General features: G+C 41.3%; 1 protein-coding gene across 1 annotated transcript in view; it reads right to left on the reverse strand.

Annotated features, from left to right (window-relative positions):
* Nucleotides 1-16,945, reverse strand: part of SV2B (synaptic vesicle glycoprotein 2B) — a 170,081-nt gene extending 153,136 nt beyond the window's left edge. The window contains exon 1 of the mRNA XM_080913689.1: nucleotides 16,884-16,945. The gene's annotated coding sequence lies outside the window, so the exon portion shown is untranslated. The remainder of the gene's footprint in view (nucleotides 1-16,883) is intronic.
* Nucleotides 16,946-17,669: the final 724 nt, after the last annotated feature.

Below are 17,669 nucleotides of genomic sequence, written 5' to 3' on the forward strand. Positions count from 1 at the left end.
TTGGCGATTTCCATGAATTAAGTGGTTGTGAACAATAGTCACCATATCATTGCACAGTGTATCTCTCAAGCTCATCCCTCCTAACTGAAACATTGTATCCTTTGATAAAGATCTCCCAAATCTCCCTCACCTCGGACCCTGTCTTCCTCTTCTATTTTCTGCAAGTTCAGCTTTTCAGATCCCAGCTTCCACACTGAAGTGAGGCTGAGCAGCATTTTGCTTCTCTGTGTCTGGCTTATTTCATGTGATATACCATCCTACAGCTTCTGGCTTTTATTTCATAATGTCTTGAAAATTACAGGAGTAGAAACAGACAAAAAAATTAGGGAAGATGAGCCCCAGATAGTTTGTAGTATCTTGATGGGGACCTACAGTTTGGTCACATCACTGGAAAAAACAAATCAGGCAAGTAAAGGCATCAGGAATGGAGGAGCCAGAGCCAGAACTGGGAGAGCTAACTTGGCATGATGTGAGCTGGCAAACAAGGTACAAGGAGCTGGGTTCAAATGCTTCACAGGTAGAGAGACCAGAGAGCTGACTCAACAAGAGAGACTCCCAGGGAGGTGGGGGTGGAAGGGTTCAGCTACTCCAGTTTCCCAGAAAGTCCCCGGGGAGGCCATTTGGGATCCCCATTTGTGAGCATCATGTTCTAACTGTTCAAGGGGATCAGGAGGAGATTTCTTTTTATAAATCCTTACTCTGAGTCTGCCTCTGTTGCTCATCTAACCTGCATCCACAACACCCTGAACGTATGAGACACTTATCAACAAGACAAGAGGGCAGACAGAACGCAGCCGAGGAGAATCCTGGGAGCACACATGTTGTAAGTAGTCTTCAGGCAAGACTCCAGAAGTCAACAGACCTCAACAATATTTTACTTTTAAAATATTAATGTAAAATAGAGGTTGAAGAATGTTCCTGCTCCACAGAACTATTTCAGAAGCTGGGTGTGGTGGTGCGTTCCTTTAACTCCAGTATTTAGGAGGCAGAGGTAGGCAGTTCTCTGAGTTTGAGGCCAGCCTTGGTCTACAGAGTGAATTCAAGGAGAGCCAAGGCTACACAGAGAAATGATAATGATGAAAATGATGAGGATGATGATAATAATAATAATAAGTATTTCAGAATTCTAGGGTTTTCAGATGTTTTATTATGTGCATATATATAATAGTATGTCTTTGGGAAGGAGCCCAAGCCTAAATACAAAATCTAGTTACATGCACTGTATACACACAGCCTAAAAGCAATTTCATACAGTATTCTTAGCATGCCTGTAGTGTCTACTACATCCTGTCACATACAAAGCCTGTATAAAGCACACATAGAAATATGGAATTTTCCACCTAAGGTGCCATGTTTGGGCAGCGAGTAGTGGGAAGAAAAGAACCCCAACAGAACTGGACCTGTGCAGTTCAGCAGAGTATGGCTTTGCCTCTTTAGATTGCAGGTGCCCCCTTTCATGAGTACAGTCGCTGTGAACATGGGAGTGCAGGGGGAGCACCCTCCCATCACTGCTATCAGTTGGAATGAGCGTTGCCACTTAGGAAAGCCACTTAGCAGCACAAATGAAGACCTGGGTCTCAAGGTCTTCTTACCAAATGGGCTTCCTGAGCAAATGTTTTCCTAGTCATAAAAATAATAATCATAAAGGAAGCAGCTACCTAGGTGCAGAACTTGAATCCTCACTGACTTCAGCAATAAACGTGGGCCATTTCCTAATCTGTTACAAACACACAAAAAAAGAAAAAAGAAAAAAACTGGAACAGATCACTACAGGAATGGCCCATCAATTTATAATAATCAGAGCCAGGAGTTTGGTTAGTCGTTTGCTGAATCTAGGCAGGTCACTGGGCAGCTCAGACCTAAGCATGAGAACAGATATGCTCACCATAGCTGTGAAGTGCCTTAGATATGTCTTAATTTATTTCTTCATCCACTTTTACCATCTAATCTCCTCTCAAAAGCTGAGAGACTGTCAAATTAGAGAAGGATTTATCTTTAGAAAGACAGCTCTTACCATTGGGGAAAGCTTACTCTCTCAGAAATGGCAACCTTTTGTTCATTGCACAGATAGGCTCCCTGCCTGTGTTTTATTTATGTATTTTGGTCTCTACCTTGTTCCAAAAAGTAGAGCAACTGGCCTGAGCCTCCTGCGGGGGATTCCATCTGCTACAGACCAGACAAAAGCCGTGGATTAAGAATAAGAGCCAGAATCCCCAAGCAGATCAGTCAACACACCCACACCCCCAGGCCTTGCCTCTATTCAGACAGCTCATTAACCAGTATATAAAATAATAGAAGGCTCCACACATAAAGGGGAGCAAAACAGAGCCATAAAGAAGAGCCAGAGGTAGAGGAGGTAGATTTAGCTTGTCATTCCCACTGGAAGACTAAGTGAAACATACCAGTAAAAATAATAATTTCAGCTGTAACAGAGAGATGTTCATTTCCGGCACTACTTAGACTAGCTCTTTAACGATGATGGCTTGTCTGTAGGTAGTTTTTCTGGGACCATATTGCACTGGCCCTCCTCAGGGCCTATGAGCTTCTCAGCTAAGGTCATACAAGTCCCTCCTTATGATTCAGCTACTGTTGAAGCATCCCTGGGACTTCCGCTTTCACCCTAACCACTAGGCTTTTTCCTTGCACCATCCCAAGCCCTCACTGAATCCAAAAGAAACAATTTTTTGTAGCACTGTTACCCATCTTCCCCTGCAGGTATGGATTCTCCATTAAGCTATCAGCCCACAACAATTTTCAAGCTAAATGTTTACTCTATGTCTTCATGGTCCAAAGTTGGGGGACCTGCCAAGACCTCTTTTGAATGGTCATTTCATTCTTATGCTATTACAGATCATCAGGCTCCCAAGGACAAGTCATTGTCCTAGAAGCACCTGCAATGTCTATAAGGGACTCTTTCATAGGCCTTTTACCAGGTTTTGTAAAGTAAAGCATTTGTTGCTTTTTTGTTTTGTTTTGCTTTGCGTTTGAGCAAACTCTTGCTATAGGTGAAGATGCCAAAGAATCTACCTTCCCTTGAGAGCCCTACTCCTACTGAATGCACCACGACCAAATTTGATATCTCTTAGAGAACCTTAAGGGACCTCAGAGGTGGAAGAGTGTCTCTGTATCCTACCACAGAGCATTTGTGGATGCACAGCCATTGCCGAACTGTTCACAACAAGGAAATGGAACCAACCCAACTGTCCATCAACAGATAAATTAATGACCTAGTAAGCTTTTGGTCACTGTATAAGAAGACTGCTTGAAACCAATGTGGGGAGGAAAGGGCTTGCTTTGCCTTACACTTCATGGTCCATCATTGAGAGGAACCAAAGCAGAAAGTCAAAGCAAGAGCCTGGAGTAATAAAAGCAGAGACCACAGAGATGCACTGTGTACTGACTTCCTCCCCATGGCATGTTCAACTTGGTTTTTATACAACTCAAGCCCACTTGCCTAGAGATAGCACTTCTCACAGTAGGATGAGCATGCCTGCCCCAGTAATAAAGAACATGCCCACACACATGCCACAGGCCAGCCTGATGGAGGTAATTCCTCAGTCAAAGGCCTCTCATCTCAGGCCACTCTAGTTTGTGTCTAACCAGCACAAATGGATAAATAGAACGAGGTTTTCTATGAACTGCCAGAGCGTGTGCAGGGGCCAGTCCTACAGATCCCAAGATGCAGGATCTCCATGACACAAGGCAGCAGTGGTGTATCTGAGAGGAGTTCCAGTGAGGACCCAGTGTTGATAGCATAGCAGAAGCAGAGGTCTTGAACCAGACCAATGACTCATTGCAACAAATATTTGGACAAGTAAAGAAGTGTAAATAAACGGGTGTGGTGGGAGACACACTGTTGTTGCACACTACAGCTTCCACAATGACATGATTTTTCTTTTGGTGGGGAGGTTGCAAGGACAGAGGGCAGATATGAAGGGACAGGGAGGTGGGTGAGATTGGGATGCATGATGTGAAATTCACAAAGAATCAATAAGAAGGTCTTTTAAAAAAAATAGAAAAGGCGTTAGGTGAACTCGATAACCACTACGCTACTGAAACTAGCTAAAGGTGTTTTATGCGTACACAATGATATTTTTATTCAACTATAAATAATAAAAGCATAAACTCTGTGGGGGATATATGTATCTAGAAATTTTTAAGTGAGCTAACACAGACTCAGCAAAAATAATGACCAAAAAAAAAAAAAAAATGTTCTCTCTCAAACATAGATCCTCCTGTCAAATTTTCGGGTTTGTATGTTTAGCTTGGAGCGTATATAGTGGTAAGAAAACTAGAAAATGAGCATTAGATGGGGCTCTTAAGGGAGGGGAGATAGCACATGTGATATGAAAGTAGGAAGAGAGCTCTCTGGGGGTGGAAAGGTTTAAACAGGCATAGGGAAAGGAGCAGTATCTGGAGAGTTAGCTAAAGCTGAGTATGTATGAAACCCAAATGGGGAGCTAATTAAGAGCATAATTTAACAAAAGACAGCTTAAAGTAGGCACCCTGCACAGGTGGATAATTCTCCTCCCAGAAGCCATAGATTGTTGTACAAATATCCCAGGGCTGGGCACAGGACACCTTTCTATGAATTGTTGGTAAATAAGACCCCAGAGGCTCCTAAAATAATATAGGCCTCTGTCATTGCTTCTTGTTTCCCAATCTGACTTGTTGATAATAAGACCATATTTCTAAAGACTCCACACACTATATTTTTACCATAGGGGAACAACAACTACCTAAGTCTGTACTCTGCCACTAGCTTTGGATTCATTCTCACGCAGGACTGCTTGCAGATGCCCCATCAACAACAGCCTGACCAAATCCCAAGAGCCAAGGCCACTTTTCCAGCTTTGTTGGTGCATGCAAAGAAGGCAAGAAAGGTTTCCCTTCCAGAAAGCATGACCCTTCTCTGCACTCTGAAAACCCTACTGGGAATTCTAGCCACAGAACAATCCTGTCGTTGTGAATTCTGTCATCTGCGACATACCTCTCAGCCTCTGCCTATTTTTATTCTCTCCAAGCAAATAGTTTTTATTTTTCTCACTTGAAAATTATTATACCACTGCCAGCCGCTGGGATTACACAAATAAATTGATCATAGCAAAGCAATATGCTGCCCCGTGTTCAAACATCGCCGCACAACAACAAATCAGCCTGCAGTGCCAGCTCCCACTCAGAGCCTGCAAACAGAAGCTGCACGAATGAAGGCCACCCACACCCCCAGTCTCAGGGTCACAGAGTGGCAGGCAGTGTGGTCTGAGGATGGGGTTTTACTCTTCCATTTCCAATGTACTCACAGGGAGGATGTGCAAAGTCATGTTCATCCTCCAGATAACTCAGTGCAATGCAGATGCCCCTCTTCCCTTGAGATTAGAATAAATGATTAATATTAAGAATGTTTGTGTATATTTTGTGTACATAAACAGAGATGCCTTATAATTTATTAAGCTGTGATAGACCCCCTAAGAACAAGGATCACATCTTCTCTGCCTGCCACTAATCCCAGTAGCTGGCACAATGGGCCATCAATAAACATTAAATACATACGTACATACATACATACATACATACATACATACATACATACATACATACAAAATATAGGTAAAGGAATTTAAAGAGGAAGTCTGCATTTTTTTACTTTTGTGCATTTTAGTGTTTTAAATGTAATCCAACAGTAGGCAAGACGATTGTGAACACTTGAGCTCCTAAGTACTAGAGGAGAGCTGGAGAAATAGTCAGACTCTAGAAGTCTATGCTGCTCACCCATAAAGCTAATATTCCATGAACCTTATTTTAGCTGGAGGAGTCCCTCAATTTGGCAAATAACTGTGAGGTTTGCCTGCCTAGCAACCAAAGGAAACTTAGGTAGTTTCCTTTGAAGAACTCCCCCTATCCTTGCCACATGCAATTTTGGCTCTTCACATTTTGACCTTTGGGTCTAGGTGTGGGCCCCAACTAGGCCAGGCAGTGTTCCCTTAGCCCAGAAATGAATCTTAATCACAACAAAGCCAGAAGAAATCCTGGTGGGGGTTGTCCCTTCTGTGTACTTCCAAACAGCTTATTATTAGGGCGGCAGATGCCTAGAATGTTCACAGACATACTGAGACTTTGCTGGAACACAGTAAGGAATTCACACCAGTGAAGACTCTTCCCCATAAATTCACTGCTCTGCTCCCTCAGCAAAGGTCCTTGACCTAAGTCCTTCTTAGAAGATGAGAGCAGTACAAAGGAGAGAATTTCAAGCCAGGAATTCTGGGTCATAAATCTGCCAGGGGTAGTAAATCACTTCCTGTCTTGGACCTTCCTTCTCTTTCTTCCTAACATGAAGAAATAAGGAGGAATGCCCACAAAGGGACCTTCTGTCTTAGGTCAGCAGAAATTGACCCCCTGAATCTCAGGAATTGGCAGCACAAAGCTCACACTGTGGGGCCAGCAAAGCTTTGAGTTTAAAGCAGTTAATCCCTTGGCTGATGACTGGAACAAAGAGGATTAACCTCAGCTGAGACAGTCACCATCCAAATATAGAGCAACCCCAAGAACACATGAGACACAGAACACACCCCGCCTTCTCTCAGACTTGCTTTTTCTCTTGTGTTCTCACTCTCTCCGCTGTTAGTAAACACAGTTTAACCAGCACCTAAAAGCTAAGGGGATAAATTGTCAGGATCTCCTCCATGTCCCTCCACTACCTTCCTAAATTCTCCAACCCAGCATCCATTGATCCTCCTTTGAACTACACATGTTCAAGGTTCTCCATGCCCAGTACTAAATAAATAAAGCATACACTCACCATGTACCAGCAACCTTATCAGACAATTGAGCTTAGACATCATCGGCCAAAATGGCAGTTTCAACTCAGACCAATAGGAATGCTCCTGTTGTAAGTTTTATGCATGGCTCAGTACTTCATACCATCTTCTTCTTCAGGGTTCTTCTGAAGGCCCAGGAAGCAGGTCTTCTCTTACAGTGACCAGTCTACTAGTGAGAAAACTGAGACTGGGGAGTTAAACATTGTGTATGCGGTTATGTAGCCTGTAAGTATCATGGGAAGTCTCTTGGTTTCAAAACAATAGGAAATGCTGTAACATTCCCAACATGTTATAGAAGAAACAGTGGGGGAAAGAAAAGAGGGTGCTAGATTTTGGTATCTTGAGAGGGTATATGAACACAAAGAATATCTAGAAAGATCCTGAAACTGGAGTTTTATTCCGTTGTGATCTGCCATGTGGATGCTGAGAATTGAAACCAGGTACTCTGGAACAGAAGACAGTGTTCTTAATGGCTGGGCCATCTCCCCAGGGCCTAACTCTGTACTTATTTAAATTTAAAGCATTTCTGAAGAACAAGCAGTCTGAGTCATCTCGGCCATAGTGAGTGCATGAATGCATGTGTGTGTGTAAAAGCAGAAGAAACACACTAGGTCTTTTCTACCATGTGTGGCAATAAGTTTGCAAAGAAAACTGTTTATGAAACTCCAGACTCCATGCTGGTAACAATCATACTAGTCATGGCAAAGATGTCAGTGGGTAATGTCAACTGTTTTAAGTTGGTTCAGTCTTTTCAGGGTCAGTTGGTGGTCAACCCATTCTCACTCATTCTCAACCCTACAAAAAAAACTATAGTGTGGCCACACCCACCTGAAGTGATGCTGGGAGATGTAGTCTGCATAGTCAGGAAAAGGGATAAAAGACCTTTGAACAATTTTCCAGTATTTATCACATACTCCATAGTGAGTATGGTTATTTCTGAATAAATAAATAAATGCAGTGTGCTTAAATGCACAATGGGAGTTATGGATGGGTTTTATTCTTCCTGATTTTCTGGATATCTATAATGTGGTTTTAGTATATCAAATGTCTTAGAAAAGGAATGAACTGAAGTCCCTAATTGGTAAGACTTTCAACATCATAGGTGGAACCATGTAATCTAGGCTACTAGTTGGGAAATAAACCCAGCCAGTGCTATTCCCTGCCTCTCTAGAGTACAGAACAGTCAGGCCCCACTACAGACTTGTGAATCAGAACCTCCTTTTAAAATGTTGGTGTTCTAGGGAGGTATTGTTGAAGCTTGCCCCTCTCCCACACCTGCTCCAAATAGAGCACCCGGGTATTTCCACATCACCTATTCTGGGCAGAAATGTTCTAGAGACTTCCTTTTCATTGCTAAAAATTTTTCCAGAGTCTTTGACCTAAAGCCTTACCAAGTGGACCAGTATACTTTGTCAGTGCTGTTGCTTCCTCTCTGGATGTCTGTCTGTGATCAAGGCCAAATCATATGTGTGATCCACTGAGGTCACACATAGCCAAGTCTGTGGCTGGGAAGCTGAGGATTCAAGGGGACGTTTTGAGGGATAGACACTGAGTTTCTCTGCATGGCACAGTAGTTTTTCTTTTCCTACTTGATACATTCAGTGATGAGTTTGAAACCCAGAAGAACTTCCCGGGAGAGTGCTTTGTATGTACTCAGGAAGCAGTAAGAAAGACCTGCTCTAAAGCGCCATACAAATGAACTCACAACTCCTTCCCGGTGTTCTACAGAGTAGGTAAGCCCACCATTCCTGTTTTTTTCTCATTGAGAAACTAAGGCTCAACACTTCCACATGACTTACACAAGTCTAATATGAGTAAGAAGCAGAGCCCAGATGGGAACTTGTGCAGACTGGCCCTAGGATCCCTGGGTCTGAACCATCTCAATATATCATCACAGGGATGGCAGTACAATGTCCCTGAGCCCTCTGGGGTCAAAATCAGGAAATCTTGACATTGCTGTGTACTCTCCTGCCTCATCACCTAGGCCCAGAACTCCACCTAGAACATAACACTTTTCATCTCCCACAGACCTGGGCCAGCTAGGCTCCCCATGTCTTTGCCATCTGCTATACCACAGATTAGGCAAAAGTTGGCTTCTGTGACTGGCAATAGAGCAGAGACCTTGGGCAAGGTATGAAAGACAACAGAAGTAACCTTCACTGGACGTGGACTCTGGGGAACCGCCAGGAGAGTTCCAGAATACTACAGCATTCAAGGGAAGCTACTGAAGGACCCAACTAGTCTGTGAGGCTGGGAAGCACCTAAGATGGCTTCTGGGTATAATGAACCCAGGCTCCATTTTTCTGTTGTCTCTTGGTCTTTCACAGACACTTGTGTTTCTGCATTCCTACTGTGGTCTCTGGTCATGTATGTATATATATACTTGATGTAAGATTTTAGGTAAGTTATTTTCTTCTCCATGGCCAGATGTGGAGTATAGATTTCATGCTTTCTAAGCTCCCTTCAGTTTGGGGATATTAAGATCTAATTCAGAGAACCAGAGCTGGCTCACTGCCATCAGGAGTCACAGTCTGCCCACAGATTGCTGAGCACCCAGAGAAGCTTCAGGAGCTCTGTCCCTCCTGAGCCCATGGGTGAGTCCCCACTTTCTCTCCACAGACTTCCTGGGGAGAGACCACTGAGAACTCTCGGAGCACAAATATATTGGAGCTGCTTGGGAACAGACTGTTCCAGCTCCCATCTGTGTCCAGAGCCAGAGCTGGCCCACTGTCGTCGGAACTCACAACCTACCTAAAGGGAACTGAACACACAGAAGCAATCGCCCTCCTAAGCCCACAAGCCCTCAGACCCACAGGAGAAAGAAGCTTCATAGAGATACAATGAGATCATCTACTATCACAGATAACTAGATTGCAAGAGGCAAGTGGAAGAATATAAGTAACAAAAAAAAAAAAAAAGACAAGATGGCAATATCAGAAACTAGTTCTCCTGCCACAGCAAGTAGTGGATACCCCAAACACCAGAAAAACAAGATTTGGACTTAAAATTGTACCTTATGTTGATAATGGAGGGCCCCAAGAAGCACATGAATAACTCCCTTAAAGAAATACAGGAGACTCAGGTAAAAACACATAAAAAAGTAGAAGCCCTTAAAGAGGAAACACAAAAATCACTTAAAGAGCTTCAGAAAAACACTGCCAAACAGATGAAGGAATTAAAAATGGAAATAGAAACAATAATGAAATTACAAAAGGAGACAACTCTAGAGATAGAAAACCTAAGAAAGAGATCAGGAGTCATAGATGCAAGCATCACCAATACAAGACAAGAGATGGAAGAGAGAATCTCAGGGGCAGAAGATACCATAGAAAACATTAACACAACAGTCAAAGAAAATGCAAAAAGCAAAAGGTTCCTAACCCAAAACATCCAGAAAATTCAGGCTACTGAGAAGGCCAAACCTAAGGATAATAGGTACAGAAGAGAGCAAAGACTCCCAAGTACAAAGCCCACTACATATTTTCAACAAAATTATAGAAGAAAACTTCCAGAACCTAAAGAAAGAGATGACCATGAACATACAAGAACTCTACAGAACTCCAAATAGATGGGACCAAAAAAGAAATACCTCCAAACACATAATAGTCAAAACACCAAATGTTCAAAATAAAGAAATAATACTAAAAGCAGTAAGAGAAAAAGGACAAGTAACATATAAAGGCAAACTGATGAGAATTGCACCAGACTTCTCAACAGATATGGTGAAAGCTAGGACATCCTGGACAGACATCATAAAGACCCTAAGAGAACACAAATACCAAACCATGTTACTATATCCAGCAAAACAGATGAAGAAACCAATATATTCCAGGGCAAAACCAAATTTACACAATATCCATCCACAAACCCAGCCCTACAAATGATAATAGATGGAAAACTACAACACAAGGAGGGAAAAAGCAAGAAAATAATTTTCTTGAAACCAACCCAAAAGAAGAAAACCACAAAAAAATAATTCTACCTCTAACAACAAAAATATCAGGAAACAACAACCACTATTTCTTAATATGTCTTAACACCAATGGATTCAATTCCCCCAATAAAAAGACATAAACTATCAGACTGGATAGGTAAACAGGATCCAGCTCTTTGCTGCATACAGGAAACTCATACCAGCAACAAAGACAGACACTACCTCAGAGTAAAAGGCTGGAAAAAACTTTCCAAGCAAATGGTTCCAGGAAACAACCAGGAGTAGCCATTCTAATATCTTATAAAATAGATTTTTAACCAAAAGTTGTCAAAAAAGATAGGGAAAATGTTTATGCATCATAGAAAAAATCTATCAAGATGAACTCTCCATTCTGAACATCTACACTCCAAATACAAGGGCACTCACATCCATAAAAGAAACTCTACTAAAGCTTAAAGTCCATATTGCACAGCACACAATAATAGTGGAAGACTTCAATACCCCACTCTCATTAATGGACAGATCATGGAAGCAGAAACTGAACAGAGACACAGTGAAACTAACAGAAGTGATGAACCAAATGGGTTTAACAGACATGTTTAGAACATTTCATCCTACAACAAAAGAATATACCTTCTCCTCAGCACTTCACAGTACTTTCTCCAAAACTGGCCATATATTCAGTCACAAAACAGGCCTCAACTGATACAAGAAGATTCAATAATCCCATGCATTACATTAGATCGCCATGGTCTAAACCTAGTCTTCAATAACAAAAACAAAAATAAAACCCACATACACATGGAAGCTGAACAATGCTCTACTCAATGATAACTTGGTTAAGAAAAAATGAAGAAAGAAATTAAAGATTTTTTAGAATTTAATAAAAATGAAGGCACAACATACCGAAACTTACGGGATACAATAAAAGCAGTGAGTGCTAAGAGGAATATGTATGGCTCTGAGCACCTCCAAAAAAATCTGTAGAAAGAATATACTAACAACATGATGCCACACCTGAAAGCTGTAAAAAGAAACAGATATGCCCAAAAGGAATAGATGGCAGGAAATAATCAAACTCAGAACTGAAATCAACCAAGTTTTTTTAAAAAAGGACTATACAAATGATCAACAAAACCAGAAGCTAGTTTTTTGAGAAAATCAACAAGAGCAATACACCCTTAGCCAAACTAACTAGAGGGCATAGAAAGAGTATCCAAATTAACAAAATTAGAGATGAAAGGGGAGATTTCACAACAGAAACTGGGGAAATTCAATAAAATCATCAGATCCTACTATAAAACCTTATACTCAGCAAAACTGGAAAATCTAGAGGAAATGGACAATTTTCTAGACAGATATCAGGTAACAAAGTTAAATCAGGATTAGATAAAACATCTTAACAGTTCCATAACACCTAAAGAAATATAATCAGTCATCAAAAGCCTTCCAACTAAAAAAAAAAAAGCCCAGGACCAGATGAGTTCAGTGCAGAATTCTATCAGACCTTCATAGGACACCTAATACCAATACTCTCCAAACTAGTCCACAAAAGAGAAACAGAAGAAACATTAACCAACTCATTCTTTGAAGCCACAATTACGCTTATACCTAAACCACACAAAGACCCTACAATGAAAGAAAACTTAAGACCAATTTCCCTTATGAACATCAATGTAAAAGTAGTCAATAATATTTTTGCACACCAAATCCAAGAATACATCAAAATGATCATTGACCATGATCAAGTAGGCTTCATCCAAGGGATGCAAGGATGGTTCAATATACGGAAATCTATCAACATAGTTCACTATATATAAACAAACTCAAAGGGGGGCAAAACATGATCATCTCATTAGATGCTGAGAAAGCATTTGACAAAATTCAACACCCCTTCATGTTAAAAGTCTTAGAAAGGTCAGGAATAAAAGACCCATTTCTAAACATAGTAAAAGCAATATACAGCAAACCAGTAACCAACATCAAACTAAATGGTGAGAAATTTGAAGCAATCTCACTTAATTTAGGGAATAGACAAGGCTGCCCACTCTCCCCTTACCTGTTTAATATAGTAGTACTGGAAGTACTACTCAGAGATATTAGACAGCAAAAGAAAGTCAAAGGGATACAAATTGGAAAGGAAGAAGTCAAAACATCACTATTTGCAAATGATATGATAGTATACTTAAATAACCCAAAAACTGCACCAGAGAACTCCTACAGCTGATAAACAATGTCAGCTAAATTGCTGAATCAAAATTAACTCAAACAAATCAGTAGCTATCCACTACTCAAAGGATAAACAGGCTGAGAAAGAAATTAGGTAAGCAACACCCTTCACAATAGTCAAAAATAATATAAATACCTTGGTGTGACTCTAACCAAGCAAGTGAAATATCTGGATGACAAAAACATCAAGTCTGAAGAAAGAAATCGAAGAAGATCTCAGAAGATGGACAAATCTTCAGTGCTCATGGATTAGCAGGATTAATAGCGTAAAAATGGCCATCTTGTCAAAAGCAACCTACAGACTCAATACAATCCCCATCAAAATTCAAACTCAATTCTTCATAGAGTTAGAAAGAGCAATTTGCAAATTCATTTGGAATAATAAAAAGAACCCAGGATATCGAAAACTATTCCCAACAATAAAAGAATTTCTGGGGAATAACCATCTCTGACTTCAAGCTGTATTACAGAGCAATTGTGATTAAAAAAAAAAAAAAAACTTCATGGTATTGGTACAGAGAAAGGCAGGTAGATCAAAGGAACAGAATTGAAGACCCAGAAATGAACCCACACACCTCTGGTCACTTGATCTTTGACAAAGGAGCTAAAATCATTCAATGGAAAAAGTACAGAATCATCAATAAATGGTGTTGGTTCAACTGGCACTCAGAACGCAGAAAAATCCAAATTGATCCATTCTTATTTCTTTGTACAAAGCTCAAGTCCAAGTGTATCAAAGACCTTCACATAAAACCAGGTAAACTGAAACTAATAGGCACAGGGGGAATTTTCCTGAACAGAACATCAATAGCTTGTGCTCTAAGATCAAGAATCGACAAATGGGATCTCATGAAATTGCAAAGCTTCTGTAAAGCAAAGAACACTGTTCTTTGAGGACAAAAAGGCAACCAACAGATTGGGAAAGTATCTCTATTAATCCTACATCTGATAGAAGGCTAATATCCAATATATTCAAAGAACTCAAGAAGTTAGACTCCAGAGAATCAAATAATTCTATTTAAAAACGGGGTGCAGAACTAAACAAAGAATTCTCAACTGAAGAATATAAAATGGCTGAGAAGCACCTAAAGAAATGTTCAGCATCCCTAGTCATCAGGGAAATGCAAATCAAAACAACCCTGAGATTTTACCTCACACCAGTCAGAATATCTAAAATCAAAAACTCAAGTGACAGCAGATGCTGGCGAAGATGTGGAGAAAAAGGAACACCCCTCCATTGTTGGTGGGCTTTCAGGCAGGTACAATCACTCTGGAAATCAGTCTGGCAGTTCCTCAGAAAATTAGACATAACACTACCTGAGGACCCAGATATGCCACTCTTGGGCATATACCCAAAGGACACTCCAACATATAACAAGGACACATGCTCTACCATGTTCACAGCAGCCTTATTTATAATAACCAGAAGCTAGAAAGAATCTCACAGATGTCCTTCAGCAGAGGAATAAATACATAAATTGTGGTCCATTTACACAAATGAGTATTACTTATCTATTAGAAACAAGGACTTAATGAAATTCCTAGGCAAATGGGTGGAACTAGATAATGTCATCCTGAGTGATGTATCCGAGTCACAAAAGAACAGTTAATAATAAGCAGATACTACCCCAAAAAGCTTGGAATACCCAAGAAACAATTCACAGACTTTATGAAGCTCAAAAAGAAAGAAGGCCAGAATGCAAATGCCTTAGTCCTTCATAAAAGGGAGAACAAAACATTCATGGGAGGAAATAAACAGACAAATAAAGGAGTGGAGATTGAAGAAAAGATCACTCAGAGACTGCCTCACCTAGGGATCCACCCCTATGCAGCCACCAAACCCAAACACTATTGATGATGCCAAAAAGTGTTTACTGGCAGGAGCCAGAAGCTCTGCCAGAGTCATACTGATACAGTTGAGGATGCTTGCAGATAACCATTGGACTGAACACGAGGACCCCAATGAAGTAGCTAGAGAAAGGCCTGAAGGAGCTGAGGTGGGTTGCAACTCCATGGAAAGAACAAAATTATCAACCAACCATACCCTCCAGAGCTCCCAGGTACTAAAATACCAACCAATGAGTACATATGGAGAGACCCATGGCTCCAGTTGCATATGTAGCAGAGGACAGTATTGTCTGGCATCAGTGGGCTAAGAAGCCTTTGATCCACTGAATGTATGTTTTCCCAGTGTAGGGAAATGCCAACGTGCTGAGATAGAGGGGGTTATTGGGAGAGGAAGCTTCATGGAAGCAAGGGGAGGGGAAGGGAGAGAGGAATGGGAGGGGAAGGAAGGGGATAATATTTGACATGTAAATATAGAGAATACTCATATTTTAAAAAGATCTAATTCATCTCAGGCCTTTTACTCCCTTGGACATTTTCCAGACCTGAAAAGGAATCTGCTCAACTTTTCCCTAAACCAAAGCCAGCCCACTCGCAAGGAATGATGGACAGCTCTCATTACTCAGAGCAGGTTCTCTTCCTTCTCCTTAGTGAAGTCGTTAGCACTTCCACCATGGAAAGATCAGAACTGTGACACCCTCCTACCTACAGCAGTCCTAGAAGCCTGGAGTTTCTGTCACTTGCTGACCACACAAGGATGACAACAGAGGTAATACACAGCTACCACACTGTACAGTCTGTTTCACCCACTGGACAGCTGAGCTACAAGTCAGGAAAAACCAACTTGTCCTATAGCTGTGCAGAGGTGATGGAAAAGGAAATGTGGTTGTATAAAGGTGCTTGTGTCTCTGAGCCTCATGCTTTCCCGTCCCTAACATGGATGCAGGAGGAAAGATGTGGTGTCCTAAAGGACACTAAGTCCTGAGGCAGTTTGCGATCACCACGATATTAGAGACAATTGTTACTTAATTCTTTTCAAAAAAAAAAAAGAAGGATAATGTTTGCAGAAAGCTGAGGCAGAAAGATCAAAAGTCGGATTCAGAGATAACTCACGGGTAAGGGCATTTGCTGTGCAAACTTAAAGATCTAAGTTTGGATCCCAGCTCCTACATAGAGAGCTGGGCATGGCCCCAGGAACACCTATAACCATAGCTCTGTGGGGATTAGAGATGAGACATCTCTAGGATTTTCAGGCCACCAGTCTCCAGGGCAAGATGGTATCTGAAAGGACTATGATAATGAGTGACTAAGAAGGACACCCAACATCCTCCTCTGTCCTCTGCAACCGTGCATTCCCACATAGACAAATATACATCACACACACACACACACACACACACACACACACACACACACAAATTCACATTCAATTACAGTACCTCTCTTTTCTTATTCCAGTCCTCCTACCCCAGATATTACAAACAAAACTGATGCTCACCCCAAATTAGCCAATCCCTGAGGAGTCATTGAGCAGCACATAACCTGGGATGAAACCCCTTCCAACCTTCTCATTTTCCACTAATAAAGGCTGCCTATGTCTCTCCTTTTATAAACAGAAACACATTATGCAAAATACTGTAGAGGTGGGATTTTTCAAGTAAGCTGGTGACATGCTTTCACTCAGCATAAGTTGACTAAAATAACTTTCTCCTCCTTCCAAAATTCTTCCTTACTGCTCCTGCTTCATCTCAAATTAAAAGCAGTACAATAATAATCCAAGAACATCACACCCCAGAATTTTAGCCACTTCTCCCTGGAAGATTTGTGTGTGTGTGTGTGAGAGAGAGAGAGAGTCTGAGCTATTTTTTGGTTTCCACGTGTTTCTCTTCCCTACCTTGTTGCTTTCTATAAGACATAAGCAATTGAAACCTTCACATTTAAGGCCTGTTTTCATTCCCCAAGTCCTACATAGTAAGTTGCCCATAAGACCTTGAGGAGAAATAGAACCTCTTCATGGAGTTGCACTTCAAAGCCCCACCAGAACAAGCATTTGCAGTTACCTCGAATGAAACTGTTCCTTTCCTTCTCCCTGCGGACACTCACTGAGCACATGCTGGCGGAATTCTGGACCCTGGCCACATAGCAGTGACTCAGCTCATTGAGGGGACAAATAAAGACAGTGCTGGTGTTGTTGGGACTGAAGTCTCCCTCCTGGGCTTCTTCCCTGAACTCTAAATACATTTATGAACTTGACTTCTCCATTGGCTCTCCAGTGGCTCATATTTAATAGAAATAATGGCTAATTTATCCTGCCCCTTACCAAAAAATAATGAATCTTCTTTTCTTGTGTAACTCATAACAAATAGTGTCTGCTCTCCCACCAATTATACGCAGAACTTGATTGCTTTTCAGTATCACAACCACCATTCCATCCGATCCAGACCACCATCATCTGTTACCCAGATCACAGCAGTAGCATCCTGTCTGACTTCCTTAGTCTGAGCTCTAAAGCTCCAGTGATGAGATAAAGCAGCCTGTGCTCAGAAATTTCCAGGGCTTTTCATCTCTGTCAAAGCCCAAGTCCACTCAAAGTCCCGAATTATCTGACTTCAGGATACTATTGTGTCCACTGTTTCTCATCCAGTCCTTTCTATAGAGACTGACTTCCTGTTCCTGAAGTGTGCCAGCACTCTGTTGCGGCAGGACCAATCAGTTACCTGATTCCCACCCTTTACTTTGCAGCATCTTCTCAACCCCATTCAAATATCTTTCTCCTCCTCTCCCTGTTTGTTCCTTAACTGCCTAACGAGGTACACATTTACTCGTGCATTTATAGATTTGCCTCC

Source organism: Micromys minutus (assembly GCF_963924665.1).
Source record: "Micromys minutus genome assembly, chromosome: 3".
NCBI classification, from domain to species: domain Eukaryota; kingdom Metazoa; phylum Chordata; class Mammalia; order Rodentia; family Muridae; genus Micromys; species Micromys minutus.